Source organism: Acanthopagrus latus, chromosome 23, assembly GCF_904848185.1.
Source record: "Acanthopagrus latus isolate v.2019 chromosome 23, fAcaLat1.1, whole genome shotgun sequence".
Taxonomy (NCBI): domain Eukaryota; kingdom Metazoa; phylum Chordata; class Actinopteri; order Spariformes; family Sparidae; genus Acanthopagrus; species Acanthopagrus latus.
This window is the reverse complement of record NC_051061.1, coordinates 2,952,540-2,978,985: the sequence shown is the minus strand read 5'-3', so window position 1 is coordinate 2,978,985 and position 26,446 is coordinate 2,952,540. Positions and strand designations below refer to the sequence as shown.

General features: G+C 38.4%; 1 protein-coding gene and 1 long non-coding RNA gene across 8 annotated transcripts in view; both read left to right on the top strand.

Annotated features, from left to right (window-relative positions):
• rbfox1 (RNA binding fox-1 homolog 1) overlaps nt 1-26,446 on the top strand; it is a 132,141-nt gene that overhangs the window by 1,664 nt on the left and 104,031 nt on the right. The gene's annotated exons all lie outside the window — the stretch shown is intronic.
• On the top strand, nt 19,092-22,532 carry LOC119014541. Its single transcript, XR_005072995.1, has 3 exons — nt 19,092-19,428; nt 19,886-19,985; nt 22,125-22,532. It is a non-coding gene; the product is annotated as an uncharacterized LOC119014541 (long non-coding RNA).

The window sequence follows — 26,446 nt, the reverse complement described above, 5'->3', positions numbered from 1 at the left end:
ACAATCCATACAGTGAACACCATCCTCTGTCATTAGACCCTCGATTCAAGTGAGGAGAGAGGACAAAATCTCAGGAAAAATCACAAAGGAGGGATCCCTCTCCCAGTTTACAAAGTGCATTGACAGAATATCTGATACAAGTGATTCTACAAACAAACAAATAAAACATGTATGTACACTGACTTACTGGATTATAGCTTTCTATTGTCAATTTATTGTGTAGGATAGATTGCCACTGTATTCTTTTCCCTCCGTCACTTGTTATATCTTCATAATAGCTTTCTAGATCTGACTTCAAGCTATGTGTTGGTTGTGTTGTGACACTTTGCTTTAATTTTTGCTCTATACTCTGTCAAAATCTACTACCCTCCACCATGAATTCTTTTTTCACTTTTTCATATTTTCATTTTTGGATTTCTGTAGAGGATTTGGTATTTCGCATTAAACTAAAGACACATATTCATCTTTTAGTTAGTAAAGTAAATTGTATAAAGAGTGTGTGAGATTTAAACTCATTTAACATTTAAATGAAAGACAATGATGACTGAGGGATTTGAAGAAAAAACAGTTAATGTAAAATACTTACAAATACTACATATTATAATTCATTCATACATGTTAACATGTTATGATTCAATGACAACATAAAGTACACAGTTTGTAGTTATCAAATGCTGCTTCATCAAAGCAAAAGCTCATCTTGAAATACTGTAACTGTATAACGAAACAAACAACAACAAAATGGCTAGTTTGGTAAATGATGGGAGTTGCAACAAGGAGGCAGCCATCTTGATTTTATATAGGTCCCCAAGTCTTGTATTGCATTAATAATCAACAAATGTATTGTACAAAAATAGATTTTTCAGGTATTCATTGATCTTTTTGATTATGTAGAGGTCTCAGAAACTCATGAATCAAATATAGTACAAATTACATTATTGGGTTAAATTATTTCATTCTAATACTGGTGGCCATAAACGTCCATACAGCATGCGGCTCTGCATACTCAAAAAAACATTTTATTTCTTCAACGTAAGCATGATTTTACAGTTGGATCTGGTTTGATCAGAGCAACTGTATATATAGTAGCATGCAACACCACTTGCAACAACACTAGCATGTGAAGCATGTGAATTAGGAATTTTTTGAACTAGGAGCAAACTATAAAGTCATATTTCACTCTGCTGTTACACAAAGACTGTAAGAGTGGCAATGTAGAATAATGATGCTATAGCAGAGAAAGATTGTTATGATGATGACAATTTCTTCTTCTTCCCATTTTGTTTGAACAGTGTTGGGCTAAACATTTTTAGTATGTTTGCATGTGTTGGTGTGTTTACAAGAATTAAGATAAAAGCAACTTTCCTCTGAATGATGAAGCTGTTGAATGGAAAGACACATTTTTTTGAGAGCAGTGTTAACAGCACTACTGCTGTACGTTGGCCTCATGTTCCTCTGTCATTGTACAGCCCACGTATCGATCAAGAGCTGTGATAAGTCCCAGTAGATGGTGCCACACTGTTACACATCCATCATTATGTTTTCCATATGGTATCAGACTTTCAAGGGACTCTGTCCCGTTACATCTGCACTGCCTATTTACATCTGCACTGCTTGGGCCGAGATGACAACCAGTACAGTAACACGTGGATTAGTACAGTAATTAGACATAAGACAGTTACTTGTCTACTCTATTTGCTCTGAAAAGCTAATTTCATGAACTGCAACGAAAAATAAAACCAAGACACCAGTTGGTACCATTGTGTCATGTAATAAAAAAAGAAAACCAGATATGTGACAAAGAAAGGTCAGAAAAATTCAAAAGGGGGCCAAATTCTGAGCGAAATATTGAAATCATTAGACATGTTTTGATGTTGTGCTCATGTTGCTTTATCTCAGAGTTTATATTAGAGCAGTTTTGGCTCACTGGACAAAACATTTGCTAAAATGATGATGATATTAACAAAACTGTAGCCAGAGATGGTTAGAATGATATAACATATACATAATACATGAAATAAATAAAAACAACAATGTCACCTAAAAATTTTATTTCCAATTTCACTGTAATAATGTATATGACAATCAAAAACTGGTACAACTATATGGACCAGAGACTGTGGGGCTTTGAGCGTAGGATGGTAAAGAGTTCCAGAGAAAAAGAGCAGCAGCTGCAAAGGCAAAGATATTGAGGGCCTTGTAGGCGATGAGAGGATTTATGGAATTTGCTGTTGCAGTATTCAAGCCTGGATGTGATAAAAGAAAGAATGAGTGTCTGCAGCACAAAGTGACAGCTTGGCGATGTCATGGAGATGGAAGAAGGCCCCTGATCTGATTAAACGAACCTGAAATATTTCAAAGTTATATACACAATGTACTGAATAGTCAAAATAACTAGAAACAAGTGCTCAGAATGATCAATAATTTCTGCTTGGTATTTAAGTTTTAAAAGTGGGATGATGTGACGGATGTTTAATTCACGTATTGGGCAGATTGGGCAGAACACAATAAATAGAAATGTTGTATATTTTCTATTCCTTTTTTTTTATTATTTGAGTTGTGTATACAGACATGTGCTTTTACATGGGGTTTTCTGTCTCAAAACAGTGTGTGTAACAATGGATCCATATCAGAGTTTTGTGTTAAAACAGGCTTGGTTGTTTGCCACTTCGTATGCTCTGTGGGGATTAGAAAAGGAGAGTTGATATGTTGACACACAGCAAGGGGCCCCAGGTTGGGACTCTAACCTGGGGCCGCTGCAGCGAGGACATAGCCTCTGTACATGGAATGCCTGCTCTACCAACTGAGCTAATGGGAGCCCCTGTCTTGTAATCGTATCTGCATATCTAGCCCACTGTTTCTCAGGATTTCATTAAGTTCATTTTGGGCATCATATATAAAGTTATTCCTAGTTATTGCTTTGTAATTAATAATGTTAGTTAAACATAACATTAACTGTGTGTCCATTGGTCTGTATTTAATCTGTATACGGGTTAAATTGTCTTGCAGAAACATAAAACTTGCTTGAATGAGTAATTGATCATTACAGTGAACATTACGGAACTGAATTACCGGAATAAAGGTTGGCAGTGTACGTTCAGGTAAACCATACATATGTTGAAACTTAACATTTCTTTATGTGACACATCTCACAAAAATAACTAACATTTAATTCTTTAATGTCCCTTCAGTACATTGCACACATTACTGACGTGTATCTTGCATTTTTATATAAACATATATAAACACACATACATACCAGTTGATGCATTAACATTCATTAACAAAATTCCCCCCCTCGCCCACATGTACAAATGCAGACCCCATGAATAAATGATGATGATAAGACAATAACAGGGGCGTCCTCGTGCACACACAGTAAAGTGAAACACATCTTAAAGGCTGTTGTAAAGACAACATTTGGTTTCATCTTGCAATAAATTAAACTTTGTATTGATATTACACAGTGTTTATTATACAGTATGGATTTCAGTAGCCTCTCATGCGTTTTTATGACCCAGTTTTTGAGCACATCATCATTGTAGGCCTTCTGCTGCTGCGTCTTGAGAGGAGAGAGAGAGAGAAAGAGAATGTAAGGCAGCGAGCGAGACGAAATAAAAGTGTGACCGAGCAAAAGCCTGAAGCAGATGAAATAGTTTCACGGTGCTCCAGGATGAAAGTGCTAAATGACGAGAAAATGGCTTCTGAAACCTGACAGTTTGTCATTAAACAACTTTATTCTGTTAGTCTCATTCCCTTATCCAGCGTTTCATCCATTGCTACATGCAGTGAGAGCATGTGTGTGCGTGTGTGTGTGTGTGTGTGTGTGTGTGTGTGTGTGTTAGCGTTCGTGCGTGCGTGCGTGCACGCGCGCGTGTGTGTGTGTCTTGGCTACATAGGGAATTTGGGTCTTTGAAGCTATATATAGTTGAGCCATGTAAGACATTTTGAATACATCTGAAGCCATTCGGGGATTCTGTGTGTGTGTGTGTGTGTGCATGTGTGTGTATGTGCATTTTCAGATAGCCTTGCATAGAAATTATTTTTTGGTATACTTTTCAATTCACCCTTCTATCTTTTCTTTATTTATTTTGAATAGTCTGATAGACTGGATTCATAATGGCCATGCAGTCCATGCAATCATGTACATGACATGTTTCCCCACTCGTGTGTTACTGCGTACAAATGTTGGGCAATTTCTGGGTAGATGTGCTCAGCCAGCAGCAAAGAAAAAAACAAAACTCTCTATGAGAAAAAGTGTGACTTCCCTGGTATATTAGTGATCAGTGCTCATTACATTTTTGTTTGTTTGATGGCATGCACCACTTCAAGAGTCTCTCTACCGCTGTGACACATTAAAGTGTGTTTACAGGTCTTGGGCCATACAAGTACATTTTTGAAAGAAAATAGTATAAGGCCGTTTGTGGCTTCAGAGGAAGCTGATAAACTGCCTCCAGCAATGTCATTAAGTTGCATTGTTGGTAAGGAAAGTGCCAGGATTTGTAAAGGAAGAAGAATGTTTGGAATAAAAATGCAATATATTTGGTTCTGCTCTGGTACTCATTTATTTCTGAACTGTCCATAATGGGTCTAACAGTGTTATAGGAGCGCAATACAGTGAGCTGCTACCTATATTACCCACAATGTAATCAAGCCACTGAGTGACATCACTGGAGGTAATTCATCAGATAACATGTTTACTCTGGAGCCACCATAGGCTTTATACTCCTTTTTTTATTTAATTGGTTTTAACATTATTAAAAACTTGGTAACTTTTAAGAAAACCAGTCCAGCTGAGCAGTATGTAGGCTATTTTGAAAATGAACCAATACAATCTGAAACCAGTGGGCCTCTGGGAAAAAGCAAAAACACATTTAAAAATGACATTCACTTGCATGAATTGTTTACTGGTTCTCAGTACTTGAAGTTGTAAGCATATAAGATTTACTGGGCTGGTGTGATCCTTTAAGATGGCACCTGAATTACTGCTTAATCTTCGGGCTCTGTCTTGTAATTGCTATAATTGTGATTATCTTTATGATAGGAGTGCAATGACTCTCCAAATCTCAATTTTTGTTTTTTAGCAATGACGGCTGTTTCTGTTCCTCGACAACTGTCATTTACAGTTTTCTAATTTGTTAAAAAGGTAGTGGTATTTCACAACAGCAGCTTGACTTCATTTGGGTGGCTTTACGCCTATTAGGGTTTGGCAAGAGACCTTTGCTAATTACCTTTTTTACTTCGATTGCTCCCCTAGTTTGCTGCCTCTCTGTTTTTGTAGTGTTTTGATGTAGCATCTAAATAAAGGGCTTTTTCAGTATGTTTTTTTTTTCCCCCCTCCTTAAACCATTCAACACAGCATGCCAGCCGATTCAGGAACAAGTGGCTTTTCAGCCAGTCTCTTCACTACAAGTGGGCTGTGTATGCTTTCACAGAGCTGCATGTTGTTGTACGGGAAAGCGAGCCCTTGTTGAGAGTCAGCTCTTGTTCAAAGAGTGGATTAAAAGTACTATTGTCAGACCTGTGGAGAGACAGAGCGAGAGCACGGAGCAAGAGACAGGAATATAGTGTCTGTTACAATTTGCTGAAAAACTATAAAGAAGGTGGTCTATGCACACTTCTTTCTTTTTGGATCATTTCTTTTCTTTCAGTGAATCACAGTTACAGTTTTTTCTCATTTTATATTTCCTCATGCTTCAGCCACTTAACAGAATACCTTAAAGGCAAAAGGCTGTTTGTATTTTAAATGATTATTTTAAAATCTCAAAAGATCCGAACCAACAAGTATTTTCTCTTATCAAAATCCTCATGCAATTTATTTCTCTGTATCACAGAGCTCTATAACATTTTCTAAAAACCACAGCGGATAGCTGTTCTAGGAAATTATTTAATATACCGAAAAGTGGGAGTGCAGGCAGCACAAAGCTTTTATCCTTTTCCCTGCATGTCAGCAAACATCATCGGATGAACTTAATCTTAACATTTTGTATTTTGTTTGTTTTATTATTTGGAAACTAGGGCTTAGTCCCTTTTCTCCTGTAGAGTTCACTGCAAAACATTGTGTGCTTGCTAATCCGTTTTTTTCCAGTTGTTCCTAAAGGATCATTATTACTATTAGAGTCTTGAATATTTTTATGAATATTTGTTTTATGCCATAATTAGTCAGGAAATGTGTACTTGGTAAAACAAGCTATATACAGTGTAAAAACAAGTGAAATAATCCTTAAATTGTAGTATAAATAGATTATCCTGTTCTCTCGAGGGAAGATCTTTCCAGGTAAATATCACTTGCCTTGTCTTGACAAGTATGATTGTCTTTGAGTAATTTTTAACTCAATAAAAAGAAAATGTCTGCAAAAAATCCACTTTTAAGCACATTTTAAACACTTTATTTCTAATAAGACAATCTTATATTACGATTTAAATTTGGTCTGACCAGTTTAAGGGGTGTACAATTTTAGGACAACTATCTAATTTCAAGTTTTAGTCTTGCATTCAAAAAAGTTGAATTATTTTGTTACATTCCACTGAAAACGAGGGTGTGTCAGATGGTTTGCATCCCCCCTGCTCAATGTCCATTTCCAGTGAGGCTAACATTCTCACTGGAAACGCCATTAATTTCAAAGGTCAAAAACAAAATTAATGGATGGATTGAAGTTTTGACCTGGTGTTGGTGCTAGCTGAAAAAAAGGAGGATTGCCACGGTTGATACAATTTATTCGGAGGGGAACATGAATGTGAATCAAATGTCGTCCTCTGAGGGACATAAATGTCGGCACATGGTTCAATAGCAATCCATGTCATATTTGATAAGATATTTTGTTCTGTAACAAAGTGCTAAACCCTTTAATAGACATTGCTGTTATGAGAGCCAACTCATAAACTATTAGCTGGGATTGTGGTGCAGTGATTACTGATGGAATCTGCTTGTCCAGTGGTTGTGGTTTCAAATCCAGTTGTGGACATATGCTGGGCTTCTTGTAAGAGTTTTCTCTTTTTTTTTTGCTGAGAATATCCTAAACGAATGCAAAAATGCTTAAAATTAAGAGCGATGTTTATTTCACTTGTTATTGTTCCAAAGCAAGCCTTGTTTCAACTAATATTTGCTTGGGCTTTTTGTTCTGTTGGCAGATAAAATTAAAGTATTTTCCTAATATTAGTGCTTTTTTCCTTGGTTTTAGAAACTGACTTTTTGTAGCGTGAGCCATGCAGATTTCTCTTTTAGAAAGAGCACTTGCTTCAAGTATCAGCATAATCACATTTCACTGTTAAGTATTAAGTTATATATGTAGAAAATAGAGACTTCCTGGGATATTCACTATTAAATTATGTTTGTCATAACTGCAATTGCTAATCCCACTTCTAATGGTGGCTATTACAATACAACTATTCCATTAACATTTTTTTTTTTTAACACAACACCATCTTAAAGTGTTGTTAGGAAAACAAATTGTGAAAATTGTTATTTCTAGACTAATATTTTCTTTGAAGAACATAATGAAGAACATCTTGAAGAACACATAGGTGTTTATTCATTCAAATGAAATTGTGTAGCAATTATGTTACGTGTGAAGTTGTCACTGATATGGCTAAATGAGTGTATGTCCTGTCTGTAGGTGCTCTGTCATTTGTTGAACAATGTACATGCCTCTTTCATCTGTATCTTTCACACACAGTTTCTCTCTCTCGTGCGCGCGCTCGCACACACACACACACACACACACACACACACACACACACACACACACACACACACACACACACACACACACACACACAGTGTCCATGGCTGTGTGACATGCCAGCACTACACGGATGAATGGAGTGGATGATGAAAAGAGAAAGAGCGATGAAAGGAAGGGATGAAGGAAGTGGATTAGGAAGAAGAGAGAAGAATAGAGTAGTAGGCCAAAGGAAAGCAACTGCAGTCTTCCATCTTCAAAAATATATTTGCATGTGTTGTTTAAAACGGCAGGTAGAAAACTGTGAGAATACTGAGGCCACAGTGACCATGGAACATACAGGATGTCCCTGCAGACATCTCAGGTCATTTTTATTCATAACATAACATTTCAACATAAATTATCTTTATACTTCATTATAAATGCTAAGCTGCATATAATGTAACCAGGTTTATAAAAGGAAGACAAATGTGTGGAATAAAAAGGGCAATCTTTCTGGTTCTGTATCGATTATGAACATTTATTTTTAAATAATTCCATTCCAGAATGAGTCCAACATTGTAATAGCAGTAAAGTCCAGTAAGCCCAGTGGATGGCTTTTAAAAACCTGGTGCCTACATTACCCAAAATGCAACTTGACAATAATTGACATAGCTGGAGGCAAAACTTGCTTCCTCTAGTGCCACAAAAGTACTTTTTTCACATATGCAGTAGTACTCCCCAAGAACTGTGAACAAACGTTTATGAGATAAAGTGATGGAGTTAGCCTTTCATATACTGAGTGTAATTTCACTCCATGTAGACTCATGTATGGCTGTCATATTTGGCAACGTTCGTTTTCTTTGGAAGTGTGCATGAGTTGGTTTTGGCTGAGAATCAGGTTAGAGGCAGTCGAACCACCTCTGGGTTGCCATCGGCACCAGGAATTGGTTCACTGTACCTTGGATGAATCACATCAATCTGGAATAAGTCACACAGGCAGGTGAGCTGCTGGCCCAACACAAGCAGAGGCACAGTGTAGGTTGTTTTCCCTTTTATTTCAGCTGCAGTGTGTGCACTCACAGTACCTAAAATCCAGCTACCTGAATTTATAAAATATGACTGCACACCCCCACCCTCCTCTGGGTCCTCTAATATGTGGGTCAGAGTTAAAAAGCATAAGCAATCACACACACGCACACACACACACACACACACACACACACACACACACTTACACACACGTGTGATGATAAACTAATTTCTCTCACACACACTTTCATATGTATCTACCTTTAACTCTAGCTCTCTCTCAAACACACACACACACACACACATTGTCACTCCCACACTGCACACATTCACACACTTGCTGTTGTTGTGCCCTACCTTGTTTCTTGCTCCAGAAAATACAGCTTTGAGATTTGACACAAAAAGTGCAGCCAGTGAGGAGGAGTCACAGAACAACAGCAGGTGGTGTCCGATGTTCATAGGTCTTTTCCTTTTTTCTTGTTACAGGGCATTGTTGTTATCCATAGACTCCACAGAAAAAAAAATGTAGTCACATGATTTTGAGTTATGGCTACAAAATCACAAAAGAGCATTTACAACCATGCATTTTTTAAATGTATATAAAACACTTCAACATACCCAAACAACTGAATAGGTTGATAGTGACTTCTAAAACAACATGACCATTGCATCATACCAGTGACATGTTAACATGTATGCTAGGACAGACCATGTGTGTTGGGTTTTAAGCACAATGTGTCGTGCAGGCTCTCTATCTAAACACTTGCAGAGTGTTGTTTTGGGAGGGCCAGATGAAGCAGGGAGCAGAGGTGGGTTGAGTAGCCAAAAACTGTACTCAGTTACTTTTCATAAGCAGTTACTCAAGTAGAAATAAAAGTAGTCATCAAAATAAGTACTTGAGTAAAAGTAAAATGTAATAACTAAAACACTTACTTGTAAAATGAGTATCTAAAAAAATAAAAGCACAAAAACACCATCACACTTCTGTTCCCTAAGACTTATTTCCTGTTGATTTGACAGGAAACATGGTACTTCAGATAACCATAGATGGTCTTCGTCAGATAAAAAAAAAAATTGATGCCTGTCTCAAATCATCATCTACTGATTTGATAATCTGCCATATTTACACTAGAACAATATTCCAAGTCTGTAACTCTCATGTATGATCACAAAATTTTACACTACAAACTTTATAAATAACATTTCTTGTTACGTTGTTTAATTGTTGTCTCCTATTTCATTTTAAGATTTGGCAATAAATAAATCACAACATCTTGAGTATAATCGACTGTCTGTTATGTCAACAAGTAAATATAAAGAGCGTCCACATGTCACAGTGTTCTTAAAGTTCAGCCATTCCAGTACAAATGTCTCAGTTCCTATCACAATCAGATGTGGGACAATAAGACTGCAGAGGTGGATCAATGACTTAGGTGAAGTAGGAGATAATGCCGTGGATATTAAGTACAAGTGTGTTCCCTTCCTTGCTTAGACCAGAAGAAGAATACCTGTGGTTCAAACATTTTGTCAGTCATGTCTACATTTGTGTGCATAATTTGGCCTCTGCTGTTCTGTCTCTTTTGATTTGAAAGTCATGCTCCTGCTGCTTTGAGTGGAGTCATGTGGAGTCGGGGCTGTGGTAGGATCGAAACAAAGTACCAGCAGATCTGGGACCAGCTGACCACCTGCCTCTTAACAGAATGTACATAGAATAATAAATAAAAGTAGCATCATTAGTAGTGCCATTAAAAATTGCATTAAAACTACTCCAAAAAAGGAAAACTGTACCTTAAAGAGTAACTGGAATACATGTTTAGTGAGTAAATTGAATTTAGTACCACCCAGGTCTGGTGTAGGGGCATAGCCACTGTACCTGCACAGAGCCTGAGCCTCAGAGTTGGCCACAGAGCCAGATGTTGTGGTGGATAAACACCTGGAGACACACTGGATTCTGCTCTGTTCTGGAGACGTTTACTGAGGAGGAGAGCTTGGAGATTACTTTTCAGCTCAACAATAAAAAAGATTTCTATATCATTCCTGTTTATCAATCTGACTGAAGCAGTGGTCTGCGGAGTTGACATCCAGTGTTTGCTGTTTACATACTGTTATGTTGGCTGTGACTGGGGCTGGAGGAAAAAGAAAATACTAAGATATATAACATAGGTCTTGTTGTTTTTAGACATTTAAATACAGAATTCCTATATAATATTGCTTAAAACTTTATAAAAAAGTGTTCTCCATGAGTATTTGGCTGTCTGCTTCAGTTGTATAACACATATACTGGCTTCATAGGGATAGTTTCAATGCTACAATGTTAAATTCATTTTACACTCACATTGTCACAATTATTGCTGACCACAGCAGTTTAATAACTGTTTCATTGCGTTTGGATAAAACTCACTCTGTCTCTCTTCTCTTTTGAGAATACAATCTGATAAAACATTGCAGTATATTTACTACTCCAAGATGTTTAAATTCAGACTCAGTTATCTGCCTGCAGTGTATAGTCTGCAGTGATAAATCAGGTCTTTCTTTCCATGTCTGTGACCCCCCAAACACTTCTCAATAAATCCTGCACACCAGAGATGAACACAAGACACATTAGAGATGGTTCTAATAAGGAAAACAAGACTGTTGTGTGGGTTAAGATGATGCAATGCAGGATGTGTTAGAGGGATGGTGTGATAACGTTGGAGCTCCTTTTGCTACAATTGTTCTTTTGGTAATGTTCATTTTTAGGCTTTGTTGTGGAAACACACATTGCCTATGGCAGAAATTAATTATTCAGTGCTGGAAAAGAAAGTGCAGGGTTTGGATTAAGAGCAGCTGACTTTGAAACTATGACTGCCAATGGCATATTTTGGCTATACCACATAGCCCCAGGGAGGAAAAGAGTCAGGATTATAGTCAGACTCATCCATCATGGATTTAAGGCTGCACCTGGCCAGTGTCTTGTCACAGGAAAAAAACTGGACAAATGGGACCCACGCTGACCGAGCTAAAAGAAATCAGAGACTGTTTTGCCCACATCTTTATAGAGACCTGTCTCCACCGCAACATGCTAGAGTAAACTGCTGTACTTGACTGGTCGGCCGTGTTTTGAGTTGACAGAGCGCAGGACATACAAAAGGACAGGGAGAGGTGGAGTCTGTGTTCGTTGATACTTTGTGCTCCCACGCAGTCAAACTTGCTGGACAGCGTTGGTGCTGATGTTGAACCTTTAATATGGAAGTGCTGACCACACTATCATCACTAGGTTGTTGCTGCTGTTCACAGTCAGCCTGACACTAATTTTAAAAAATGCATTACGTGTTTATGTGTATTTGTGTCTATATTTGAAGCCTCACACGTTGTATATACAGTACAAATATATGCCATACATTTGTGAAGCATGGAGTAACAAACTTTGAACCTTATATGACTTTGATAGGTGATGTGAGTAAATGGTAAAAAGGTTTCTCTATTTCATAAGTTTTTATCTTTTAATTATATAATTAAAAACTTCATGTGCACCAAAAAAGTCAGTGATTTACACCTTACAAAGCCTTTAGTAAATAACACTTTTGACCAAGAAGTACAGTTCTTCTGTGAAAAGCCTTCAGTTTCATTCTTACGTTTCTTCTGAAATTTTTGATTAAAGGGCTGGCCACAGCAGTTTTGTTCAAAAGTTACTCAAACAGGCGTTTTTCCAACCGTCCTTTTGGCTGCGCCAATTCAAACCAAGCCGCGCCGCTTTGCTTTTCCATCACCAGTTTTACTGCGCTGCGCTGAGTTGAAGCGAGCCACGCCTGCGCTGGACCTGCTGTGACGTTCCACAACTGCGGCCAACCCGTGACAAGCACTCATCGCTCCCTCAAACGAGTGTGTTTTGCAAATCGATACACAACTCACGTCTGTGCAGGAGACCTAAGAGAAAGACGCTTTTTAAAGTCTGCGTGTTCAGCTCTTATAACTGAATCTCTTTAGTTTATCTCGTGCTGTTTGGACTTTCAGACCTCTGCCGTGTTTAACTGTTTCATCGTGTTCACGTTTCAGCTCTTTTGGGAGCCATGTTTAGTTACTGCTGGTCAGGGTTAGGGTTAAGGGTTAAATGGGTCATCAGTTGAAAACACACCTTCAAACAGGTAGCCCAGCTGTGGTGGAAATTCAAATCCCTGGGCTACTGTGCCAAGTCAAACCAAGTAGAGCCAGGCCAGCAGATATGATGCAAAAATGGCAATAGTGCATTTGTTGAGGGCTTTTTTCAGTTTTTGGTCAACACTGCACAGAGGAATAAGATGGTGTAAGACGGTTTGTTAGGATATGTCTTATTCCTTTAGTGTATGCATTGATTTGCTAAAAATAAGAAAAAACGTAGTATATCATTAGACTTGTACATGGACCTTTTACACCACCTGCTATTGAAGGAGGAAATGCAAGAAGAACAGAGTCGCCAAGAGAAAGCAGAGGAGTGGAGCGGGATAGAGATGAAGAAAAAAGGGGGTGGGGGAGCGGCAGACTCCACAACCTCATTATGTCTGTTGGCATTTTAACTCCTTTTGATGATTTAGTAAGAAGAGAGGAAGGAGGAGGAGGGAGAGGGGAGATGTGTTCTCTCCTCCATCCATGACACCATTTCAATCCTACACTCACACATCCCTCGCGATGCTCTCCCCACGACGGAGAGAGAAGAAAGAGAAGTGAGTGTCTTTAATTTAGAGGGATCCCGAATGTGTGAAATCCTTTATGCTATCTGGGTCACAGTGTGCCTTACAGGCTGAAGAAATACACACACACACACACACACACACACACACATACTGCCAGCATGCTGGTTTGTTCGCTCATTCGTTTTTTTCCAGTGTCTCTCATGCAGAGTATATTTTGTGTAGGTAGTACTGTGCTCATATGCCTGGCAGTATGGCACAAGTCAACCATAAGTCAAACATTCGGTTTCCTAGTAACATTTGGCTTTAATTACGCTGCGTTGTCTTATAGTATTATATACAACTACGTCACCGAGAACATCTGAGCGCAGGGAAAGTATGTGGACACCTGAATGCTATACCCATGCTTTCTGAACATGCCATTGCAGAGCCAAAGGCGTCACTCTGCTGTCATGACAGCCTGTAATCAGCTGGCTTTTTACAGAGAAACAGAGACTTTTTTGTTTGGTTCCACTTCCTATACATTTTTGGTATATCAGTGAAAGTTACCAGTGTTGACGTTGTTGTTGTAGATGAATCAGTGTTGTGGTTGATGTAAAGGCAACTGTTAACTGATGACATATGACCAACAGGAACAAATACAAATTGTAGGAAGCATTCTAAACTCTTTGTCTCATCCATTTCATTTGAGAAGCACAAATGCAAGAAATCAAGGAATTACACACTATCTGGTTGCCATCTGGAATATTTAGAGCTGTTATTACATTTGTTATTCTCAATTAAGCAAAATTACAGTCAAGTTTCAACTTTACCACCATAAGAGGCACAAAAGGGATGCCAGGACCATGACAGTAATGAGCATCACTGAATAACCCAGTTGCCAGAATAAAAGCCTGCTGGTTAGGTTTAGGCACAAAAACTTCTTGGTCAGGGTTTGGAAAACATAATTGTTTGGTTAAAAAAAAAAAATACCTGTTTTGGTCGCCAATGCGAAATTCTATAAATATCCCATGATCTCACACATATGCTTTCCACCAGCAAGCCGAGCTGAGCTGATTTGCTTCTCCAGTTTTACTGCGCTGCACTGAGCTGTGCTGAGCCCCTCAGCGATGGACCTGGTCCGGAGTGGGGCCGAGCCACACTTACTCTACTCCTGTCTGTGCAGGCGACCTGAGAAAAACATGTTTGTAGCTTTCTAACTGAATCTCTTTATTCGCTCTCGTGCTGTTTGTATTTTCGAACATCTGCTGTGTCTTGCTGTTTCGTCGTGTTCACTTTCAGCTGGAGTCATGCTTACTCACTGCCGGTGAAAACACAGTGTTTCCTGGAATACTGCTTTATAACTTATAAAAGTGTTTAACATTTTTTGCAACTGGATATTCATTTGCGGTGATTCTTCAATAGTAATGCAGGGATAGACACAAGCCCAACTAGATTAGAAAACACCTTAGTTATAGACCAGCTGTGGTGGAAATGCAAATCCCTGTTGTGCCAGGCTGCCGCAGCGAGTAATATACATGTACCTCATATGTGTACATGTCAGTATGGTACATATCCAATGACATAACACCTCAAATTGTATCTCTCCTGCCCGGCTTTTTTAACGCCCTGCTCACTGTCACAGCTGATGTAGGATGTTTTTTAATGACTAAAACTATGCGTATGCACAAAGACAGAAATATGCATACACATTCTTTTTGTCACATTTATAAACCTGTGCATATACCTGATTCTGTTTTATAAATCTTAGTCATTGTGGAAATAGACGCACATGCACAGGCTTAATTTCCACTCCCACATCTATCCATAGATGGATAGGGAAAAGCCTTTAAACATCCTTTTGTATATTGATAGTTATATCTTGTTCATCAGTGATTCACATCACTGTTATGCCCCTGGGTATTTATTGTACTGTACACGCACATGTAAGGCTACCTGTAAACCACCATTACGGTAACCTCTAAATCTTCATTATTAAACATCAGGAGGAGAATCAGTGTTCAATCTGTAGAGCTCATACTAGTGTTTAGAGCTCACAATTCAGGATCTTGTGAAAATATCAATGTCACTCCACGTAAACAAGAATGATAACATTTGTTACTCATAGTTAATTCAAAATCCAGTTAATAAATACCACTTGAATGACATTTTACAGAAAGCTTTGTAGATGTTGAAATATCACAATCAGTGAAACTGGCACAAAAAAAAAAACCCTGAACAAACAATGTTTTACTCCAAAGGTACATCTCTCTTCTTATCTCCAGAAAAATTGTCTGAACGATGTATGTTGTACACACATTCTCATCACACTCTCTCTTTCTGAATACCAATTTGTGCGCAGTAAAAGGTGTGTGCATGTTGTTTGTGTGTACAAATTGTTTGTACATCTGGGCCCAGATCCTAAAATTAAAAAAGAAAAAGAAAAAAAGAAAAAAAAAATTAAAAAACAATACATTACATGAACATTTTCAAAATTCATAACATACTTTTGGCTCAATCCACATTTTTGGTGTTTAGCCTCAAAAAAATGTTTTCACTGCAGTCACGAAACTGTTTGCGCTCCGGCTCACTGCACGCAAGAGAGGGACACAGGCACCATTAAAGTCAGGTTGATTTAAAAAAAAAAAAAAAAAAAAAAAGATGAGGTCATAATCTGTAGAGGCCCACTGAGGTTCAACATTTATTCTAATGAATAAAAATGTTTTAAAAATACCCCACTGTCTTTTTTTTTTTTTTTTTTTTTAAATTGCAGCCTGTGTTTAACAATAAATAAACTGGCTTTTGCTCCAGCTCTGAGGTTACAGTGTTTCCATGGAAACGACGGAGGAATATTTGAAGTGATGAGCAAGGTGTTCTGTTGTGCTCATTTATAGCACATTCTAAATGTTGAGTTGACCAATCAGATTGCTTGGGTGGTACTCCTTGTATAATTGAAGTTTATTTAATGATCACTATGAAAACTTTATAACAGTTACACATTATTCAGTACTGCCCCTCAACACTGGAAAGAAGGGCAAGACAAGTTGAAAAAAAAGAAAAAAAAAAACTCTGACCCTGTCTTTCTTTTTCTCTGACACACACTGAAACTCTTACACATACTCAGACAAGCATCAGTGTGAAGTTGGTGCCTCCGATTCTAAAGCTGCTTCACTTTTTGATGAACGTGTTCAGTTTATATCACTTACACTCCATATCCAAACTAAAGTGCTCTGGTCTCCTAGCAGCGCAAATGTTACAGCATATTGCTCCCTGAAGATGGTTTTCCTCATTTTCTGCAGGTTTGTATGTGTTTTTTACACAACCCTAGATACTGGAGAATATGAATAAAAACAGAGACCATCTTGTAATAAGATCACACCAGCTGCATCAGACCACATCCATCTTTAGACTCAGCCTTTGTTTCGATCTCGTCCACACTGATGTGAAGTTCCGTGACTGTATCTCACACAGTTGTGACTTGATCACATTGAAAAGATCTGTCCACACAGACAGGCTTAAACCTGGCAGCACTACAAGTTGGCACCATGGCAGTTAACACACAAACAGACTCATAAAGTAAAAACATCATCAGTTTTCAGCTGGTAATCATTTCACTGCAAATTAACTGTTTTATATGTACCACTATTTGTGTAGCTTTATCCTTTATACAGTATAATACTGTACTACAATAACACCACTGAGACAGTAAAGTAAAGATGAAGTCCAGAAGTCCAGAAATTAAGTAAACTTTCCACATGAAATCTGAAAAGCTCTGTTGGCATTTTGGAAATGAAGGTTGGTTTGAAACTAACTTTGATAGGAGTGAAATTACTGTAACCTACAACAACAGCTCTCATGCTAAATGCACATTTTTAGAGGACTCATGAGTGATGAGTACTAAGTTGTTGTTGTCCAACTTAAATTAGGTATGTAACATGGATGCATTCATAACCAATGTAACACAAGTAACATTTAACCCATAGCACAATGTTTCCTTAAACATAACCAAACTGTACTGTGAAGGTCTAGTGTGCCTGGGGCTGGTACACTAGAGAGTGGGAACGGTGCTATACGCCGCTGTTGGAGTCGCTGGCAATCAGCCTATTCAGTCGTTAACTTTTGAGGGTGTGTTGGGTTATCTCAGTCATTGAGGTCAATTCAAATCTTGTTACTGATAATTTACATTTTATTCTTTACATTTTGATATATATACACAGGAAGTTGCTTTCGATGCTGAAGTTATAAGAATTTATAGATATAAAGGAAATCAAATTGCAGAGGATAGAAACAAATATCTCTATTAATTGGATGTTGTTTGCAGTTGTGCTGACTGAAAGCACATTATCTGAAAATACAGTATCCAAATTATTGAATTACACCCCCAGTGAAAGTCTTCTGTCAAGAATTTGAAACCCCCTCAGCCTCAGTGTGGTCTTTTGAAACAGCTTGACCTTTGACCTCCCTGTGAAGAGAGAAAATTACAAATCAGTGAAGCATCACATAATTTTTTTATATTATTTAGAGGAATTCAGGGCTCTGAAGCATGCTCTGAATTGAATTCCTGTGTTACCCAATTGATCACTGCACAGACAGTTTCATTCATCACTCTTTACAAACACACACACAAGTGCGCACCCACACTCACGCACACTCGACAGAAGGGTGCACGCAGATTGTCTGTGTGTATGTCGGGTGACACTCGATACTTGACATTCAGTGATGGAAGAGCACTTAAAGCAATAATTGGAAATGTTCTTAGAGACAGAAGAGAGTATTTGTAATGTGTGTGTGTGTGTGTGTGTGTGTGTGTGTGTGTGTGTGTGTGTGTGTGAGTGAGTGAGTGAGTGTGTGTGAGAGCACAGCTCCATGCAGGAGAGCGAGAGAGAGAAATATCTATAGAGTGAGAATTCTGAGTGAGCTGATACACAAAGACAGACACACCTACACACTGGGGGAAATCACAGAGACGGATGACCCTCATGGGTGTATTGACATCTCTCACGCTGAACAAATGGCGCAGTTGAGTTGCGTTCACTGACATCGATCTGAAAACTGTTTAACATTCCATCCTGGCCCCACCTTGGTTAGCCATACAGCACAGATATACTCCCATCTCTCTCTCTCTCTCTCTCTCTCTCTCTCACACACACACACACACACACACAGGGTGGTTATTACAATTTAGCTATTTGTAATAGTCTTTTTGTGATATTTAAATCTGGAGTAGGTAATTATGTTCAAAAACATTTTGTATCATATTTGTATAAAATGTCTTAACAACCAAACAGCAATCAAAATATGACGTTATTTGGAAAATAAACCCAGCAAATGTGTGGTCTCTGGCAGCAACAGGGCTGTGAAAACGTCATCTAATCAATTTTAGCTGCCCGAAGATTTTGTATGGACAGTCTTCCTGTCAATTATTCTGCCTTACCTGACCACTCTGCCCATCCTGCGCTGACTCCACCCATCACTCATTGCTTGTGACTGGGGTCTAAACACAGTGCTGGACCTATGGCGGCCTGTTTATGACAAGAAAGGCAGAGAATCTACAGCCACGCTTCTCATCATCAGCTGTACCTACCACAGCTTACACTGCCGAAAGAGAGAAAAAGAAATACTGAACTGAACTCGCTGTTCAGTGCAGCCAGGAATGCATGAGGAGACAAAACAACCTCTCCACAAACGAATGGCGCAACACAACACGTCAGGCCGAAACTCTGCTGTCCACTTACATCTGAAGGAGAAAAAAATATTCCTTTGAGGACAATAATGTAAACATCTTGGCCGGAGAAGACAGGTGGTTTGAAAGAGGAGTAAAGGAATCCATCTACATCAAATTGGAACGACCATCTTTGAACAGAGAAGGTGGCCTAAGACATTACTTATCACCCACTAACAATACTGTACTGAGTTCTCTCTCCAGACAGCTTAACAACCATCCACACCTGGGCTCAGCTAGACTATGAAAACCCACATGAAAGCCGGTTTGACCAACGACTCTGAACCCAAGTGTTAATCATCAGAGTGGCTTTTTAGTGATGGCGACAACTGAAGGAGTCAAGTGGCCTGAACACGGATGTCATGTTAGCATTTTTGCTATCGGACAGGTAATGAGCTGGTTGGGGTTTTTTTGGGGGAAGTGTATTATGGTTCTGCATTATGTAGTCAACATAGTTAATGTTAGTTCCTTACAATGCCATTGTATGTATTAGCCCATCGTTAGCATCAATTGTTGTTGGTAGCTAGCTAGCTATGATAGACTACTGCCATATGAAACATATTTACATGTAACACTACCATTTACACGCAGGCCAACATTTACACATACTGTGGCTCTAACACATGTAATGCTACCTTGGGCTGTGCATTAGCCAGATGAGCTGTATATGAGAGCAGGATAAATTCTGTGTTCACTGTTCGGTGGTCATGGGAAGACTACATATATGTGAATATAGTTTGTATTGTATTTGTAAGCAGATGTTGTTAGATGTCATTTATGAGAGGTTCAATTTCAACCAGGCGTATTACAAATGTGCTGATCTATCCTATTTCTGTGTCCAACAGTTGGAGAGGGATGCATCGACTTCCACCCTTTGAAGGGTCAGTTCACTACAGAACCATGTCCTGCTGTTTCCACTATGTCTGCAGAGCATCTCTCTGACAGGTGAGTGTAACTTGATTCTGATAGCAACATGGATCAGACCACTGTTACTCATGTAATATGTGTCTTTCATATGTACATTTTAACTTCTTTCATATCAATTTGGTTTACTTCATGTGCATGAATGTTCTCCTTAGCAGGGATATCATACAAAAAAGAATGGCATTATTTCATTAGTTGCACCAGGAAAAAAGACCAATCAACTTGTGTTTAGGTTTATTGATGACAACCTTTTGGCACTTAGACCTTCATCAGTTTATCCTAAGACAATGGGGGATGAGTTTTAAGTATAGTTGTGGACTTACATGGCCCAATCAGTGCAGACAGACATCTCTCAAAATGCCATCAAACACATCTTGACCGACACACTTATGTCAATAAATGCCACTGTGTACACAATAGGAATAGTATAACAATATAAATGTAATACAAAAGTAGGTTAGCGCTTCAAAGAAATGTACTGTTGGAACTGGCTAGAAAAACAGCTTACTCTCAGAGATCACAGGACAGGCTGGCTCATTACATCACAATGAGAAGGAAGACGTCAAGACCACTAGGAAGCATTGTCTTATATTTCAATATACATTTAAGGGTACACTTCACAATAAAATTCACATGAGACAATAGGAATTTCTCAGGTTCAGTTTTGTAAATTCTGCATTAAAGGACATAGAATTAAAATTAGGCAAACATTAGATATACATACCAAGGCTTTATAGAAATAGTTTAATACAGAATATAATATAAGACAACCATAAAGTGGAGAAATATGTATGAGAAGAAATTATGTATTTAGACACAGATCAGCCCCAACTCATAACATCACATTCAGTTCATCGTTTAGACCCCTGGGAAACATGGTCTATAAGATGAAGATCCAATAAGCCTCAAGTCTTTTTAAAAAAAACAGGTCAAGATCATCCCCTCTTGGTGGCAAACTTACTTTTTCAATGCCACAAAACTGTAAGGTGGAAATGTCATGTTTTTCATCCTTGAAGTGTACAGCAACAACATAATCGCAACAATGCAACAATGTGTAGGTAGGTGTTACATGTCAATGTAATATCCACATGAATGGCAGGACCCAAGGTTACCAAACAGAAAATTGCCCAAAGCATCACACTGCCTCTGCCGGCTTGCCTTCTTCCTGTAGTGCATCCTGGTGCCATGTGTTCCCCACGTAGGCGAGGCGCATGCACATCACCATGTGATGTAAAAGATAACATGATTCAACAGCCCTGGCCACCTCCTTCCACTGTTCCCTGGTCCAGTTCTAATGATTATGTGCCCGTTGTTGGCTCTTTGGAGAGGGGCCAGCATGGGCACCCTGACTGGCATACGGCTATGCATCCCCATACACAACTAACTGCGATGCACTGTATATTCTGACACCTTCCTATCAGAGCCAGTATTAAGCAATTAGAGCAGCAGTAACTCGGCTGTTGGATTGGACTTGCAAGACTGGGACACCTCACAAGAGCTGCAGTTTTGGAGATGCTCTGACCCAGTCGTCTAGCCATCACAATTTGGCCCTTGTTAAATTTGCTCAAATCTTTATTCTTGCCCATATTCCTGCTTCTAACACATCAACTTTGAGGACAACATGTTAATATGCTGCCTAATATATCCCACCCACTAACAGGTGCCATGATGAGGAGATGATCAGTGTTATTCCCTTCACTTGTCAGTGGTCATAATATTAAGCCTGATTGGTGTAGTTCACCACCCTCATCCAGTTTTCTGTAATTATAATTTTTGCAGAGATAATGGAACTTCTTTCTCTTAGACCAAGTACTCCAAAGGTTTACGACAAAAAGTCCACCCAGTAGAGCTTGAACACACTACTGTTAAAATGCATAGTTAATAATTAGTTAATAATTAATAATTAGAATGTGAAACTATGTAAATTACTCTGAAAGTGACATTTTGCTACCCCCCTAAAAGATAGAACTGGTAAACATGAAATGACTGTAAATGGCACAATTCTGATGTAACAGAGGCTATTTCTGGTTGTTTTCAGGAAAATGTCATTGCATAAAATACAACCAAAGCTGTGTTGTTGAAATACATTGAAAGTAATTTCAAGGTTCATGAAAAGCTGTATTTACTGTCAGTTAAGTAATTGTGCTATTCTTTCTACAGGACAACCACTGCTAAAACCTGAGAAGATTGAGACAGCGTCAACATCGGCAGCTTGACCTGTTGGCCAACACTGACCTGTGTTTATCATCAGTCAAGAAACCTCTGGACGTGCTTCCTGCATATAGATGTTTATGCTAATTGTACTGTATAGTGTCTAAACAATAAAAGATACACTATTTTTGTTGTTATGTATTTATATTTACATATGACCAATAAGAAAGTGTTTATTATGTGTAAACTGCTCCAACTTTTCACATAGAGCCCCTTTAATACTGATTTCTAGGTGTTTCTGATCACTGTGATAATACTGATGATGAGGATGTCCATGTGACCCCAAACATGGATTGGAATAATTTTGCTGATTCTTTGACATTTAATTTTGCACCATTATCAAGTCAATAAAGTAAACATAACAAATCATATATTTACCCCAAATGTATTTATTGATTTATGGTTTTATTTCCAATTATACGCAAAGCTAATGGCAATGCTACCAGGTATACTTTGTGTATAGCAAATGTAATTAGCAAATGTTGCATAGCATGCTACCATGGGGAGCTGGTAATTGATCTAAATGAGCTCCCCCTAGTAAATGCAGGACAGCCTGTTACAGTACACCCCTGCCTCTACCATGATTCTTTTAGTTTTGTCTTTAACAGTTTGTTCCAAAATAACTTGTGAAATAATCTACTGAAATGACATTCTAAATAAATCATTAAAATTAAACTACCTCTTAGTGTACTGCAGTTAAAAAGCTAGTTATTGCACTGTGCACACATTAAACCATGTGCAAAAAAAAGTTTCAATTGGAAATTTGATTAGTTGAGATCTTGAAATTGAAAGACAAATTGAACTGAATCTTGAATTGTGGCATCGCTAATTAGCATGCTGGATGTTAACATGTAGCCCACAGCAACTTCATAGATTAAATGTTTACAGGACTTCTAGAGTACAACTGCACACTGTATATTAAGCCTTTTGTGGCTCGAGTTGAAGCAGCATGTAATCTGACAAATTGCCTCCATTGATGTCACTCAGTGGCTAAATTGCATTGTGGATCATGTAGGCATTAAGTATTGAAAAGTCTGAAGACTGTGTAGTGAAACAAGGTGATGTCTCAGTACACTGTAAGTTTTTCATAGTGGCCAAAAAAACCCACTTACACCCAATCGTGCTTTTGCATGCAACGTGAATGAAAATGATCAGGATTTACTCCTGGGTCAGTTAAGCCTGCATTAGTCAGGGATATTTATCGCCTCCCTCTTGGCTTGGCTGTGATGTGAACACAACATCCGGTGAGCATGCTAATTTTAGGTACTGAACATGTGCAATTCATCAGAGATCAGAAAGAATCACTCCTTAGCAACTTCCATCATCAGAATGTCTCATTCAGAATATAATCGATAGAGTTAATGTCTGTATAAAAGTGGTAGTCATACTACTGATATACAGTTGGACTCCCCATGACCTGTAAACACATACAATTTGTGTTTACCCTTAAACCATTAATTTTACTAGTGTACTGTCCATAGGAAGCATGCATTCCTATAGAAAAGTGGGAGGTTACGCAGCATTTTCATGGATGGCAAATGAGGTTGGTCATTTTTGACTACTTTTGATTTTACCATTATATTTCACCTTAAAACCTATTTACCTTGCCTTGTTTGGTGTCATTATTTTCAGCACAACCTCACATGTGTGACTGTACAGTTATTGTTTCATTGTGACATACTATATTAACACTATGGACCTAAAATCACAAAAAAACATAAAATCCAAATAGGAAAAAGTTAGATTTTCTAATATATAATATTATATTTATGATATATTATATTATAAATATAATATATAATATGTTTAACAAACCATTTTTATTACTTATAATGCAAATATAAATTGTTGTTTGCTTAATTTGTGCATACGTTTTTGAAATTTACAAAGTTATATGTAACCATTTACATTTAAATGCAGGCAATGCCTTATCTCCTTCCAGCTGCACTGCCTGCTTCACATTCATTCCAGTCTCTAGGTTGTTTTGACTCACAACACAAAAGAATGACTACACTACATACTAAACACAGTACATAACACACTAACTATACACACTAACTATACACTCCTGCACCAGACACAAAGCAAACGTGTCAGACCCGAACAGCGTGCGCCACTGCAGGTATAAATCTGTTTATTTTTTAACGTATGTTGTGGGGATGAGCTCTGCAGTGATTGGTTCTGGTGCACACGTGGCTATGGTGTGCAGTGATTGGTTCTGGTGCGCACGTGGCTATGGTGTGCAGTGATTGGCTCTGGTGCGCACATGACTTTGGTGGCTATGGTTAACAATACTAGCGGAATTCTTAAAGCATTTCTGAAATAATTTGTTAACGGTATCATTGTAGTTCAAACAAATGCGACGCTGCACACCCTTAAACCACGCAGCAGCCATGTTGAAAATCTCAGGTCAGTCTGATCCTGATCTGTAGAGATATTTGAGGCACACATACACAGACAGACAGAGATTCCTTGCTTTTATAGAGAGATGTTGCTCTGGTGTGCTTATATTCCCATTAATATATCCAACTGTAGTGCGGATGTAATTTTTAATAAGTACAATGCTTTTAGTCTAGTTATACAATAGAATGTTTATGATAGATTTATCTAGGTATATCAGTATATAGCATATATAAGTCTGTGTCCCATCCACTGTCTCTCCAGATAACAGATGAGAAGATGGGATATTTTAAACACCCATGCCAGCATCAACATCCATCTGTTACTGGCAGTTAGCGCCAGTTTACCATAGTGTAGCTAGAGGCCATTTTTTTGTTTGTACTCAAATGAAACAGCAGGACCTGGAAGAAGGATTTATTTAGAACAGAATTCAATAAGCAGAATACAGAATAGTATTGGCACCACCTTTAGAAGGCAGTTTAAAAGCTGTGTCTTCAGCTGTAATTTTAAATTGAAATACAGCAAGAGGGAGGTGGAAGCTATGACTCCAAGGTCACTAAATATATTTAAGCCCCATTCATGTGCTTTTCTCTTTTTCCCTCCCATTCTTGCTCACACACGCACACACACACGCTCACACACACACACACACACACACACACACACACACACACACACACACACACACACCAGCAGACAATTACCGATATCTACCAAATCTGCTGATGTGACAAAATGCAAATTTGATGTTGTTATGGTCTTTGAATAATGGCTGTGAGGCTGCCATACATCCTTGCTGCTTTCTGCAGCCGTCTCTGATTTAATTTCCTTTCATTGTTTTGTGTTTTCTTTTTCCTTTTCCCTCTTTTCCTCTCCCTTTCTTTCGTCCCTTGCTTTTCCTTACATTTCCTCCTCTTCACTTCGTTTAATACTGAATACTGAATATGAAAGAAAGGACTACTTTGAGAGACGGACCATTTAAATGGAATCCTATAAAGGTTTCTCTCTCTTCGTCTCTTTCTGTCTCTCTCTCTCTCCCTCCAGTCAATGGAAGGATCAGGAGTTCTCTCTGTGTTCTCACTTTGTGTCAAAGCACATCGATCTTGACGCAGTCCTTTACCTAATAGTGAGGTGGATTAACACACACACACACACGCACACGCGCGTTTGAGTGTGTGTGCTCTGTCACATAATGAGGTGGCTGATGTAGATTTGCTGCTCCATCTAGGTCAGAGTATTCCCACACTACACACAGACACAACAGTGTTAGCAGGTATTGAAATAGGTAGTTGGGAATATAAATGTTATGATTCTATGTTATAGCGTATGATGAAAATCATGCTTTGAAAGGTCTAGGTTTTCTTTTCCTTTTAATTATTCCATTTGGTATATGGCACCTTTCATTTGTACCCTATTGTTTGTCACCAGCTGACCATCTTACTGTTACTCGTTTCAAAACGGTCTCTGAGCCAAAACCGAGCACCACCTGGATCACAGTATGTCATCCATCAGTGGGACTGTTTATTGGTCTAATGTGGTGCAGTGTACTTTTGCTCGGTTTTCTCTTGTAATGAAGCATAATTTTCAATCATACTGTCACTGTATATACAGCCTTGTTTTATGCAAGGGCCATCTTTCCAGATGCTTCTTAAGAATGTTTTTAGACATCATTTGAAAATGATTTTATGACCAAATGACCAAAAGTGGACCTCCAGAATATCTTTTGTTGACTAGCTAGTACACTGTTGGTGAATGTGTAGTGAAATTGAGTTTAACAGGTAGTAAAGATAAAACGTTACATTGTCATCGCTATTTAGCCCTCATCCATTTGTATTTCTGCATAGTATTTGTCTATCTGTGTGGATGAGCAG